The sequence below is a fragment of the Neophocaena asiaeorientalis genome, unplaced genomic scaffold (genome assembly GCF_003031525.2).
Source record: "Neophocaena asiaeorientalis asiaeorientalis breed wild unplaced genomic scaffold, Neophocaena_asiaeorientalis_V1.1 scaffold476, whole genome shotgun sequence".
Classification (NCBI taxonomy): domain Eukaryota; kingdom Metazoa; phylum Chordata; class Mammalia; order Artiodactyla; family Phocoenidae; genus Neophocaena; species Neophocaena asiaeorientalis.
The window spans coordinates 3,969,066-3,983,740 of record NW_020172178.1 but is presented as its reverse complement, the minus strand read 5'-3'; positions in this window follow the sequence as shown (position 1 = coordinate 3,983,740).

Sequence of the window (14,675 nt, the reverse complement as noted above, 5' to 3'; positions counted from 1 at the left end):
CAGTAAATACCCCTTCAGGTCATGCTGACCTTATTGCCCTACTGTGGCTCTGCTCTCCTGGCCTGGCCTGGCCTGGGTCCCAGTATCCTATCTGTAGACAAGAAAGGATCCTCAGGCCAGGGAGGCCTGGACTCTAACGCAGGACTTGATGAAGATGAGAGGCATGTGCTGAGAAACAGAGGCCTCCCTCAGGGAAGAAACGCCAGGCAGCCATTGTCCCTCGGAGCCCTTTAGGAGCTTGTGGGCCCTGAATTCTGTCTTTGGGAGTCCAGGACTAAAAGTATAAGCCAGAGCACATTAAAATGACACTAGGTCACTTCAGGGAACTCCAAGGGATACCTCCATCCTGTGTCCTTAGTTCTGCATGCTGACCTTCCCTCTTCTGACCTAGCCATTCCACTCAATAGAAGCAAAACATTCCCTTTGAGACTAATCATAGCAACACAGGACCAAGACAAAAAAAGAACCATTTAGCCCGTCTAGGACCCCTGTAGGGAACAGCTCTCAGCCTCTCAAAATTTGGATTCAAGCTGCTATCATTTCCATAGGCTCACGTTGGAACACAGAAAGGTGGACATGATTGAAATTTGCATTTAAATGGAAATGGTTCAAGGTAAAGGCCCAATGTTTAGAGAAATGAGAGTATCCATTTTTCTAAGAGGGAGGCCAAGTGTTATCGTGTACCATTAAGGTGTCACCGAGCCAAAATATGTTTAGAAATATTAGACATGGCTGCAGCATGCAGAGTGGAGACTGGCATTTGGAAATGACTCCACACTGTGAATGAATCTAAACGAACCCTGCATCGAGCACGATTGCTTATAACATCACCTGCCATCATTACCTAATTCCAGCCCTGTTCGCTAAACGGTAGACGTTCTATTAGACAGCCTTCTGCTACTTTTCAATTGTAATAAATGCCAGAACTGGTTCGTCAACATACAACTTGGCAACAGAGAGCATCTTCCATAGGAGACAGATATACAGATCTTGACGTGTTTGGCTGATGCCATACCAAAAATATCACGTGGATTTAATCTACATTATGCTGACAGTTAATGGGTCATTATAATAACCCAAAAGGAAACGGAAGTCAAGGATGCAGAAAGCGTCGTGTGCCCTTATCAGTCTGGATTCTCTACATTATGCTGTGGTACAAGAAACCTCCAGATATTTGTAACCTTACAGCAGCTAAGCTTTCTTTCTTTCTCATGCTCCATGCCTGTCATAGGTCCAGTGAATTTCTGCTTCATCTTTCACTCCAAGGCTCACGTTGATGGGTCAGCTGCCATCTTGACTGTGCTGGTCACTGAGGCAGAGGGACAGAGAGACCCAGAGGGTCTCTCACAGGCAAATAAAGAGTATCGCTAGAAGTGGCACCTGTTTCTTTAGCTCACAACTCATTGGTCAGAATGATTACATAGTTCCAGAAACAAACTGACTCTGTGCCCAGAAGTCAGGGACTAAGAAATATTTGGTGAGCTCTCTTAATAGCTACATAGCACCTTTCTGTCCATGCTATCAGGGAGGTGGCCTATGAGAGTGTCAAAGGCAAGGCAGATCCCCAGGCTGGATGGCAGCAAACACAAGCACTACCTACTAAGTTATCCTTGGGGAGGAAGAACTGGGATAGAGAAACAAAAATAGAGCCAACAAAGAACCAAAAGAGAAGTTGAATCCAAATCATCTTGGAAGGGTTGAGCGAAGAGAAGGATTACAGGCTGGAAATGAGTTCCATGGCTGGCACTAGAGAGCTGGTAGACCAGAGTGATGGGTAAGTGTGTAGCTGGAGTTGGAACTCTTGGAATCTAAGACCCCAAATTCCTGCAGATGGAGGGCCTTTATATCACAAAGAGTCCCATGACCCTCGCTGAGTCAGAAATAACCCCTTAAAAGAAGTAGGCTGAGCCAGAGAGAAGTCTAGAAGACCATGTTGTCAGCTGAGCCAGCTGTAACTTTAAGAGAGTATCGATTAGCCCCAACAAATAAACAAACGAATAAAACATGACAAATTGCATTCAGAGTTTTCAGACTGTTTTCAGCTGCTGACTTCTAGAGAATTCTGTCCTTTGGCCAAGCAGGGATTGCTTGGTTGTCTTCTGAGTATCACCTCATTCTTTGTAAAGTGAATAATCATTAGCTCATTTGTTCAACAAATATTTTTCAAGCTCTCGAGGACCAGAGCTTAGAACAGTGGCTAATGCATGCCAGGTATTTAATTTAATAAATGTTTGTTGAAGGGCTTAACGAGTGACTTCCTACTCTGAGCCAAATGCTGTACTACGTGCAGGGAGAGAAATGAGGCTGACATCAGACACCATTACAGCTCTCATGGAGCCTACATGCAGACCCACATCACAATGAATCAAATGACAGTGGGAGCAATGCCGACAAAGTGGCTTGAAAAATGGTCAATTCCACTTACCTTATGCTCACTTCTTCTAAGGGCTCTACCTGTATTAATGTAATTAATCCTCAAAACAGCCATGAAAGCTGAGCATGAGATACATATGCACCATATACAGGAAGAAACTGAGGTCCAGCAGGCTTAATTGTCTTGTTCAAGCAGAGCTGCCAGGATTTAAACCAGGGTCTCTGGCTGTGGAACTCATGACTGTGAGAAAAACATTATAGACATACAAAAGAGGAAGACGTTATTTCTGCAGACACATTATCTGGGAAAACATCTCAGTAGGGAGTTACTTAACCTGGACCTTGAAGGATAAGTAGGAATGAACCAAGAGGGAAAAGGGCAGTCCAGAGAGATGGTACCTAGAGGACCTAGGGACTGATGTCCTTTTATACAGAACAGTAAGTTCTTAAGAGAAAAGACCACTTCTGTTCATCTGTGCCCCTGACTCTAGACCATGATCAGCACACAACCATATTTTATTGAAGCTAAGATATAATCAATTGTAAGATGACACAATATTGTATGTGCCGCTAAAAAAAAGGAAAGAAAGAAAGAAAGGAAGGAAGGGGCTTCCCTGGTGGCGCAGTGGTTGAAAGTCCGCCTGCCGATGCAGGGTACATGGGTTCGTGCCCCGGTCTGAGAAGATCCCACATGCCGCGGAGCGGCTGGGCCCGTGAGCCATGGCCGCTGAGCCTGCGCGTCCGGATCCTGTGCTCTGCAGCGGGAGAGGCCACAGCAGTGAGAGACCCACGTACCGCAAAAAAAAACAAAAAAAAAAAACGAAGGAAGGAAGGAAGAGAGAGAGAAAGAAAAAGAAAGAAAGGATTGAAAATAAAACAATGGCACGATGCTTTCTTATTACTTAGAAATTTTATTTTATACTTATGGGAAAAAAACCCTTTAGACTTAAGTAGACAGATTTGTATCATATATTTGCTGTTATGATAGAAAAGGAATATGGTTATGGTAGTCTTAAAACTTTCTCACAGATTGCAACTTTCCTGAATCACTTTTTCAATTAGACTCTGTGGTTTTCTTTCTCCATACAGTACTATTTTCTCTGCCAACGAGAGTGTTGGTGATGCTGCATTTCTTTAAGGAGTTATGGTCATTGATGCTGGGCTATTAAGTCTGCTTGGCAAGTATGTGGAACCCACCGATTTTTTACTCCTTGGGGAATGTTGCTAAACCTAGCTGGTTTATCACCTTCCCACAACCATTTGAGTCCTAGGGGTTTAAAAAGGTGCTATACCATCATCTCTTGGTTACAGTTATCTCTGCAGCTCTGCAAGATTCAATGCTAGTAGCCTTTTGACATGCACACACGTGCAGGCCATGATTGTGTCATGACCGCCTTTGGTGTAGAGCGATGGGTACAGGCTGTGGGATTTTCAGGTGCATTCCAACTATAGAGTTGCTTACATGTGCTTATGAAAATACTTGAAAGATAGTAATAGGAACTGATAAACCTCTGTTGCATAAGTAGATGAATGAGAGCTTGAAAGACCCTGAATATCAGAAAAGAAAAAGAAAACAATTTGGACTTTATCCTTCAATCACAGGCAGTCACTGAAGTTTGGGGAATGAGAACACTTGGAATACGTGGTGGTAGGTTCTGATCTTGATTTTTAAACCAAGAATTACTGAAAAGAAAATCCGTGCCACTTAGGAATTCCATTGCCTAAAATAATCAGGGGTTTGCACATAAAACCAGATGGAGTTTAGCCGAGCTGATGCTATATGGATTTTTCCCAAGGTGAGAGAAGCCTGAGGGAGGGGCTGTGGGCCCAGAGCGCTGGAGGGAATGATTTGCATGCTGTCCCCTCTGCTAGGCCAGGAGGCAGAAGGGTCCACCTCCTGGTCCCTTCAAGCCCACTGACTCTGTATTCTATCAGCAGTGCTGGATGTGGCTGAGGTTTTCAGACCAAAGGGAGTCTGGGACTGCATGCAGACTCCTCGGAGATAGACCAGGGCTGTCTGAAAAGGCCTGAGGACGTTCCAGGGCTGTTTAAAATATTATACATTTTCTGTTTATGGATGGAGTGAGCATGGCCTCTTTTGCCAAATCCTGATGCAAAGAATGGCTCTAGACGAATCTCTCAAAGTCAGAATGGGATTAGCTCAAAGCAAAGGATGTAATATGGTGCCGTGTATGAATAACTGTGAGAAACCTTAGGATAATTCCTGGTCGATGGTATCATTAGCCAACATTATTGGGCACTAGCTATGAACCCTAAATTCATTTATTTCTCAACCTCAGCTTGTGAAATAGATACAATTATTGTTCTGTTTCATGGATGAGGAAACCGAGGCTCAGAGAGATTAGGAAGCTTTTCTTGGAGCCGGCAAGTGGTGGAGTCTTGATTGGAGGCCAGACAAGTTGACTCATGGGTTCCAGATCTGTACTTCTACATGGGCACTTTCCACATTCTCGTCTCTGAACCACATGTCCCAATGTGTTCTGGATGCACCCTTCATCAGCTCTGTGCCCTCTGGAAAGTTAGTTAACTTCCTCAGGCCTCAGTTTCCTCAGTTGCAAAGTGATGGTAGAAATAATACCTACCTCGCTTGATTGTTATAAGGGTTAAGGAGCTGGAAGTGCATGAAGAGTGTGCCTAGCCTAGAGTAAGTGCTCAATAAATGTTAGCTCAGTAAGACGATTTACTGCTTCCATCATTATGAGCCCATTGCTGCTTATCATAACTGTTTCTAGGTAACCAAACAGTTAACAGTTAACTAAAGCTGCCTGCATCTTCTCCCACATAAGCTAACTTATCTGAACAGGAGTAGATGTTGCCTCTCGGAACACCAAGAGTGAAAGCACTCTCACAATTCAGACCATATATTCTCCGAATCCCTTCTTTAGCAATGAACCTGATCACCCTGTGCTGGTATTAATGTACCATCTTGATCAGCGGTTGGCAAGCTAACAGGGACAGGCCAAATTTGGCCATTGTCTGCTTTTACATGGTCATTGAATCGAGTGGTTTTTACATGTTTGAATGATTGAAAAAAAGTCAAAAGAAGAATGATATCTTAGGACATGAAAATTACTCAATCTCAAACTCTGCAAGTAAAGTTTTATTGGAACACAGCCTCACCTATTCATTTGCATGTTGTCTATGGCTGCATCTGCTCTAGGCAGCAGAGTGGAGTAGCTTGACAGAGGCCACTTTGCTGGCTTGCAAAGCCTAAAATAGTTACTATCTAGTCTTTTATAGAGAATGTTTACTGACCTTTGTCTTGGTTAACTGTAGCAAAGCCAGCAATAGAACACACTCCTCCTCCCTTCCCTCTAGGACATGCTTCTTCATCCCTTTCCTCTGCCCCATTCCCCCGCTGTGATTACCCAGCACAGTGCCCTGGACATAGAAAGTCCTCATTTGTGTTTCCCTGCTCGATAACTTAAAACCTGCATTTTACACTTGCCTTATTTTTACTTTGGAACGTAGTTTTGTATCCCTTCACGTTTAGTTTGATTGATCGGTTTTTTTTTTTTTTTTTTTTGGCTGTGCCGCATGGCTTATGGGATCTTAGTTCCCTGACCAGGGATAGAACCTGTGCCCCCTACAGTGGAAGTGCAGAGTCTTAACTGGCCCACCAGGGAAGTCCCAACTGATGGTTTGATAGATTGATTGATTGATCTATTGTTTGATGTCTGATTTAGTCTATGATTTATCATGGGTCCTTAGATCTCAGTCATTAAGTTCTACCAGACTGTTTCCATAAACACTACTTACGTGGATAACATTCTCTAAATCTGAGTACTGGCTTCTTTCTTTTCACCAGCTTTTTGGAGATAAACCTGATCCTGAACTCAGAATCTCAAAAGGATTATCACAAGATACTCAAATAGCTCCTATTTCCTCTCCCTGAATTTCTCTCCTCCTGCCCCCTTAGTGATTTTTTTAACTACTTGGGGCAGGTTTGCAAATATTCAAATGGGGGCTCAGTGGAAAAAAAAAACAAAAAAGGATCCCGCAGTAGAGAATTCACCGGGGTAATGCATTCCTTGCCCTTCCCACCTTTGTAAGTGTCACATCTCTTTCAAAATATTGTCCTGTCCTTTCTCCCACACGTGAGAAGTAGCCCATATCACATGTAGAATATGCCCATTAAAGATTTCTCTAACTTCCACCTACTGAAGTGATGTTTTTTACTTGGAAAGACTTCAATGGGTTACACTGCTGGGGACCAAAAATAAGATTTTAATTGAAATACAGATAAGATAGGGGCCTTTAATCTACCTTCTCCCTAAGCAACAGGACTTTCCTGGCTGCATCTGATAGATGGCTTTTTCCCCTTCTTTCTTTTTCAGCCTAGGCTAGAGCAAAATTGTCTTATCTGCAGATGAAATATTTTAGGGATTTGGGGATTTTGTGTGCCTCAGGACAAAGGACAGTGTTTGTGAAACTGTCACTGTCCTCTTTCGGAGGCAAATTCCCTCCTTATTGAAATTCTGATGTTAGAAAAAGTCTGCCATCTCATTACCATCCTGCACGCCACACATTTTATGTACTCTTATAGATGGGCACGAGACTATTAGGGGCAAGAGAGAGAGGACCACAAGGAGATTTCCCCTGTAATCACGTCAGATGAGACATTTTTCTCCACCAACAAAAGAGTTTGTATAAAATGTGCTGCTGTAAAAGTGAATCACGATATTCATACCGGGGGCTCCAAGGGACAATGCATTCTGGACCGTGAGATCATTGCCATCACTTTCAGAGGAAATAACACAGGTTCTGTTTCTCAGCCTCCTGTCCACGTGCACGCCAGGGCTCTCCCCCCACCCGCAAGCCCAGCACCAGTGTCCGCGGGTCTGACTGAACAGCAGGGCCTGATAGAGAAGGGCACATAAACCACAAGACAGACTTCCAAGGCCAAAGATAACTGAATTACCTGGTTGTCTGTAGTGATGAATGCAAGTCATGGAAACAGGATAAATAGTCTCTTTTTACTGCATTTCTGGCTGCAGTTCCAGCTTTCAGTTTCCATGCCTGCACCAAATGGCTGCAACTCCACTGCATCGGCCATTTCCAGCATATAATGATCCCTCAAGCACCACTTGAAATGCAGCTTTGAAATCACCCTTGCATTTCAGATACTAGATGGAAGTTCATCACTTCCATAAGTGATGCAATTTTACAAAATATTTGACTTTATGATTGCATGAATTATGCGACTTTATTAGTTTTAAATTAGGTTTGGAGACAAGGCGTGTTTGCTAATAATCTGTGTACTTACTTGTTTTTCTCTTTCTTCCTTTCTGGTCAGATGAATTCCACCTACTTTTATTTGGCAGTTCCAATTTTCACCTCTCTGGCTGCTTTGTGGACTCCTTGTAAAGAATTCTCAGTACCAAGAACAGAGTCGGTCCTTAATTCAGTAGAGTAGACATTGGGCAGACAAGAAAGCACAGCAGAGGAAACCCGGCATATTGAAAAAGGCACAAGAATTTGTGTCAGAGCTGAACTAGACTTGATGCCTAGCTCTTGAGAAGGCACTAAAACTCTTCACTACCTCACTTCCAAAATGGCAGATGTAATGCTTATCTGAGAGGTTGAAGTAGGGTTAGGTTTTCCTAATGCTCTTACAAATGCTTGGCATAGACTCTGGCATAGGTGACCCACCAAATATTAATTCATTCCTTTTTCCTGTTTTTAGTGGCTGAATTAGCTAATCAGAAATTACACCATTTAATTGGTATCCTTTTTTTTTTGCCAATTCATTCTCCCTCCCAGGAGAATTAGGAGGTCGGTAGACCTAGAATTTATGATCTCTAAGACATGCAGGGACTACATGTGTTTTTTCATTGTTGGGTGGCCAGCATCAGGACAGGCTTGGCATACAATACCTTTTTACTGAGAGAATGTGGAGATATACCTTAATGACAAATACTCCCCATTCTATTAACAGACTAAAGGGAGATACAAATTCCACAACCAGTTCCACTAACATGTGATATACGTATCCCTAAAAATCACCCATTATGCAAAATTGTTCAATAAAAACCACAGAATTATGGGGAAAATTAGGCTTGGGATCAACATTCAAACACTTCACCAATGGCATGTTGAAAAAAAGAAAAAGATAAGAGTGGATAGAAAAGGTAATATATATTCAGTGGTTACGAAAAATATATGAATATGGCACTAAATATAGTACTTTACCCAGAAAAAGTCTCAAAGTTGCTTACAGAAGTGGGTATGGGAAGGGTGGAAGTTTGTGAGTTATTGCAAAATGGTGGAAGGAGGGTTTTCTGAAATCAGAGGAAAAGTTGTATCACTAGTGTGAATGATAATCCACACGGTAGACTGGGGTGGTGGATGGGTGTTTGAGGGGTACACACGTGTGTAATCTGTGCATTTCCACATGACTCCATCCACATGGGTGCAGGTTTTTGCTTTCACTAGTGTTTTCTGCAGCGAAAATGACACATAAGCAAATGCAAATTTTGCATAATGTTTAAAGCATTCCTTAATATATCAATCACAAATGTGTGTTTTCAAAAACAAGAGTTACAGTAAAACTGGCTGTATTTTCAATTATTTAAGGGGCTCTCCTATAGAAAATCAAATAGGTTGCTTCTTTGTTTCTCAGGTGGTGGAGCCATGGGGAACGGATAGATGTTAGAGAAGGTAGCTCTGACCTTCATATGAAACACACCATTGCAACGCCTAGAGTTGTCTGGCCACCAGTTTCCATGGGAGGCAGTGGGCACCATGTCACGGGAGAGGTTCAAGCAGAAGATGGTGATCTGTAAGACAGCTATGGAAGGGGGATTCTATATTGGCCTCTAAAAGTCCCTCAAATATAAATTTTAAATATAAATTCTAATATAAATTTTAAAATTCTTAATAGTATTCTTTAAGTTGTACAGGTAAGGCCAAGAAAAATAAGGTGAGAACTCAAATATTAAGCCAATAAAACATTCATTGTGTCCATAAAATGCTAAATTTCTGGTGTGTAGCTATGTGTCTATGTGTGTTGCTATTACGTGTATATGCATTGGTGTGCGTGTGTGTGTTGGTGTAGGTGTGTCTTTGTGTCGGTGTACATCTGATCTATTTGTAAATGAATTAAAAACTATTGTGTGGATAAGTACTGGATAAGGTTAACTCTGGCCACCAAAATAGCTAAACCCTCAACTTCTAGTGATTTAACACTTTGAAGTTTATCTCTTGCTTAAGTTCATTTTAACATGTTTGTCCCTGAAGGAAAGAGTGGCTTTCAAGTTCGCCATGCTTTTCTTCATCAAGCCAGAGGGGAACAAAGCATGGTGGGTTGTGCAAGAAGGCAAGTGTCAGTGCCTAATGTGAGGGAGGCTGGTTAGTGTGATCTAGCTGTGTGCTCAGGAAGGGAGTGGGCGGCAGAGCTGGCAACCTCTGCATCAGCAGACCTCACGTTGTCCATATGTGTCAATCCACGTGAATATGTTGAGTAAAGTTAACTCATTCCAGGGAGGAGGGGAAATAAAGCCAATGTTTATGAAGAACCTATCATATGCTTGACTATTTTCCTTGTATATGTGCAAATACTATTTCACATAATAATTACAATCATGCTGCCAGTTGGATATCCGTCTTCCCATTTAAAGATAGAAAGACTGATGTTCGAGACAAGAAGCAAGTTAGACAAGATCACACAGCTATTTACATGTCAGAGAAAGGACTTAAACTCCAAACAGGACATGTGCATTCTGCTGTCTTTACCTGTGGCCCTTTGCAGGCACTCAACTGGTAACTTTTGGCTTAGGGAGGAATGAATCTTGGATGATGATGATCTAGACAGACCTGGATGTATCTTCAAAGATGGGGAGGGATGAGAAAGGCGAGGGGGACCTAGACAATGGACAGGATATGGTCCTCAATTTGGTTGTTAAATTTGTATAATTTGGACATACAGCTTATCACAAAAAAGCTCAGAGGCTTAGTACCCAAACCAACCTCAGTTTCTAGACCCTCCTCAGCTGCTGTGGATACCTCAATTTGATTACACTAGCTATCCTCCCAGAGTTTCAGTTCCTTCAACTAAAAATCAGATAATCAACAAATAATATTTATTTTTTCTGGAGTGAGCTAAGAGTCCGTTAATAGAGAGCGTGCAAGTGAGTGTGTTTTTAGCTCTTAGGTGCTATATAATTATCATTGTTACAGAAAATAGCCATTTGTGTTGCAGGAGAAAAGAACAGAAAAATCAAGTTCAGGTTGTTTGTGGGGAAAATACAAAAACTTGATCTTGAATGCAGAGTGAGGAAAAAAAAAGACAGTCTATTTTTCCTCCTGCTGGTTCGATGATAGTTGTTAATGTTTTTAAATCTCTCAGATTGGTCTTAAGGACTCACTTTTCTGAGTTCTTGTTGCAGTTAAAAAGCCCATGGGAGCGATTTCCAGTAATCTAAGCTAATAAACTATAAACTAACTTTTTTTCAAAGATTAAAAAAAAAAAAATACCAACCCTACCACGTTTGACAAAATAGTTGCACCAGTTGTAAGACAGCCGAATTCTGGTTAGATGCAGACACATCAAGGCATTAATGTGGAAAACAAAAAATCTATATATATCTAGAACCAGAGAACCTATTTTGTTTTCTCTTCTCTTATTGAATTTTCTTTTTCCAAATTATAATTCTTTCTTTAACCATCATATGTTTGGCCAATTTCTGATGACCTTTATCCATACAGATAAATTTTAATTAAAGGAAGAAAAAAGAATTGGTGTTTCATCCACTTGTCTCACCACCCCTCTCTTTGTTGGCATTGTTGGCTTTGTTGGAGAGGATGTTCTGGAGTTTGCAAAGATGGGAGAAAGAGCAGAGATTTTCTTCCAGTAGTCTGCTTTCAAAACAAAGAAGGAAGAGGAGTCAACATTTGGTCAGTGTTTACCATCAACCAGGATGCAATATGGCACATCATTAAATTCTCTCAAATAGGCTACTGCATAGATTTCACAGACTCCCTACAACAATGGGGAAAGCAAGGCTCAGAGAGGCTACAACACCCATGGCTGTCAAAACATTAGGAAGCACCCATACCACAATTCAGGATTTCAAAGACCATTTATTGCTCTTAAAGAAATTGTTGGTTGACTAGCATCATGAACCCAGCCAAAACTGGACTGTCTTCCTTTTTGTGGGGTGTATTAATCAGGATTCTCCAGAGAAACAGAACAGAATATTGCATATATTTAGAGAGAGAGAGAGAGAGAGCAAGATTTATTTTAAGGAAGTGGCTCATTCAGTTGTAGAGGTTTGATAAGTCCAAAATCTGCAGGATTGCTTGGCAGGCTGGAGACCCAAGGAATAGTTGCAATTTCAATCCAAAGGCCATCTGATGGCAGAGCTCCTTCTTCTTCTTTCTCAGGGAAGGCCAGTCTTCATTCTGTTAAGGCCTTCAACTGATTGGATGGAGGGCAATCTGCTTTACTCAAAGCCTATTTATTTATATGTCAATCTCATCCAAAAGAATACCTTCTTTGAAGCATCCAGAATCATGTGTAACCAAATATCTGAGCACCTTGGCCCAACCAAATCGACACATAAAATTACCCATCACAAGAAAGTAATCTATGATGAGATTCAAAGTGATAAAGAGAAAATCCTCTGAGTCTAGAATCTCCTATCCTTGTTCAAAAACCAGTAGAAACATCACATTCTTGGGTCAACCTGTCAAGAGGCAGATCCATTATTCCCAGTGAATGAGAAGGCTCAGGTGACAAAGAGCACAGAAGTTATGGAATGAAAAACATCAAGATGGGCATCTATCATCTACAAAACCCAGATTTCTTAAATTGTCTCCGTATCGCATTTTTATTTCACAATGTATGATCATCCATCACCAGCGTGTCCCTCTTCCTTTATGAATTTTATTTCTTTTGACAAGTAAATCCATTATTTGGGGGTTACACAAACTGTTGACTTGCTGAAAGTGTGGTCTTTGCATCATTGCTGTCATTATACTACAATATCAGCTCTCATTAACTCTCACGTGGGCGAGGTACTGGGTGTCCTATTCCACCTGTGCCACCACAGCTACTGCACAAAGGTCACTATCAGCCTCACATTTGGGTGTTGTCATCTTCATTTTGCAGAAGAGGAATCTGAGTCTCAAAGAGGAACGATAATTTTTCTAGAAACATACAGCTTGTAAATGGCAATGCTGGATTCCCACTCAGGTTTGTCTGTGCTGAAACCTGTGTTTGTGACCACTGGGGAACTTGCATTCTTTGTCATCTTTTTCCAAAGTATTTTTTTCTTTTGTCTCTATGACATTTTTTCCCTGTGTTTATTTAGAATGTACACTGCTCTTGAGTTTAAAATATTGGTTTAATTCAATAATTCCCATTTATAAGTAAAGACTCCACTTGTCGGGTACTGCAGTACTCTGTGTCTTGATGGAGGTAACGTAAAAACTCATCAACCTAGGAACCAACGTTTAATGAGCCTTCTGGAGGTAGGTCAGACCTCAATAAAAGAATTCAAAATGAAAAACCAAAAATTTAAAAATAACCAGAAGACAAAACAAATCAAAAGAATAGGACAGTAAAATCAGGATCACAGGACTTTAGAGCGTCTACAAGGAAAGAGACTCATTGAAACATGGGTTCTTTGCTTTGATGCTTTTATCACATGACACTGTCACCGGCTGTCTGGGTGTGTTCTTGTCATCTGGCCAGACCACAGCTCAAGGACAGAGCCTGGCACATGTGGTCCCTTGACTCAAGCTTGGGGGTTGAGTGAAATCATTTTTCTGCTTCGATTCATTTCTTTTGCGTGGGTTGACCTGGTATGAGTCAAAAACCTCATCTTATTTACCAGTGGGCCCGTGGCAGAGATATTTATTACACACCTGAAATTTGCAAGGCTATCTCTTCCCATATTGCTGAGCACTCACCTTGATCTTCCTTATCATCTCTTCCTTACCCCGTTAAGTGCCCACTTACCTAAAACACACTGGGTAATGACGTTTATTACCCAACAATGAAACTATTGTTATTTATGGTTACAATCAGGATGTCATCAAATATAAATGCTCCCATTTGGCGAGGCTCTTTCAGCTGATGGTTTATGTAAATGGAAGCATTCGTTCATCATCTCATCCATTTTGGGAAGAAACAATCAGCCAACCGTGTTGTTTCTCCCCGTAATATCTTTTAAATATTCAGTTCCCCGGAAGCCAATCTGCAACAGAGAAAAAAAATTAAAGAATTTAAAGATAAATTTAAGCCTACAGCAAAACACAAAGTCGGCGTGCCTGTAACCATTGGCACAGGACAGGTGGCAGCTCAGCTGTTGTTCCTCTTCTCTGGGAAGCTTAGAATGGACATCCAATCAGCATGTACTTTGCCATAGAGATGCAACCACTCCATCTCAATTCCTTCTACTCAGTCCCAAGTGAAAGAGATTGCCATGCGGCAGATGTAACTACCCAGGCCTATAAATGTCCATCTTCATGATCTCAGGGCTGTCACATTTACATGCTAAGTCTTAGAAAACTTACCCATGAATGGAAAATTAGATGGGCTCTAAGTTATAACTCTAAAAATGTGTGCATAATGACCATCTCAATGGCTAAGTCCCATTACACCATTAAGAAGGGAGAAAAATGTTCTGGCCCTAACACTTGTGATGATTAATACTGAGGCTCTAAGTTTGTAATAAAAAGGAAAAAGGATCCCATTGTAGCATTCTCTAAGGGGTTATACGTGTTTTATCTGTAAAGGATCAGTTAGCAAATAGGTGTGACTTTGCCTACCGTACTGTGTCTGTTGCAACTACTTAATTCTGCTCTTGTAGTGCAAAACCACCCACTAAGACTATGTCAACAAACAAGCATGTCTGTGTTCCAATAAAACTTTATTTGCAAAACAGGCACCTGGCCAGATTTGCTCTGTGGACCATAGTTTGCTGATCCCTGGTCTAAAGCATCATTACCCAAAGTATGATCCAAGAACCTTGAGCTGAACAAGATATTCTTGGGGAAAATAATGCTTCTCTAGGCAAATAAGTTGAGAAGCACTTCACATCTTGACACTCCTGGATGTTTATTGCACATTAACCCCTTAAATGGGTGGGAAAATCCTAATACAGAGAAACTGTTTAAGCCAGAATTTTCCCAAACTTATTTGACCTTCCTAGGTATCTATCCCCTGTGCCTACCCAAAGGACTCTTGTCTTAAGGGATGCTTCTCTGAAGTATGTGTCTGTGAGCAGGCTGTGGGATGCAGAAAAAGGAAGAGTTTTTAACCCCACTTTGCTAAC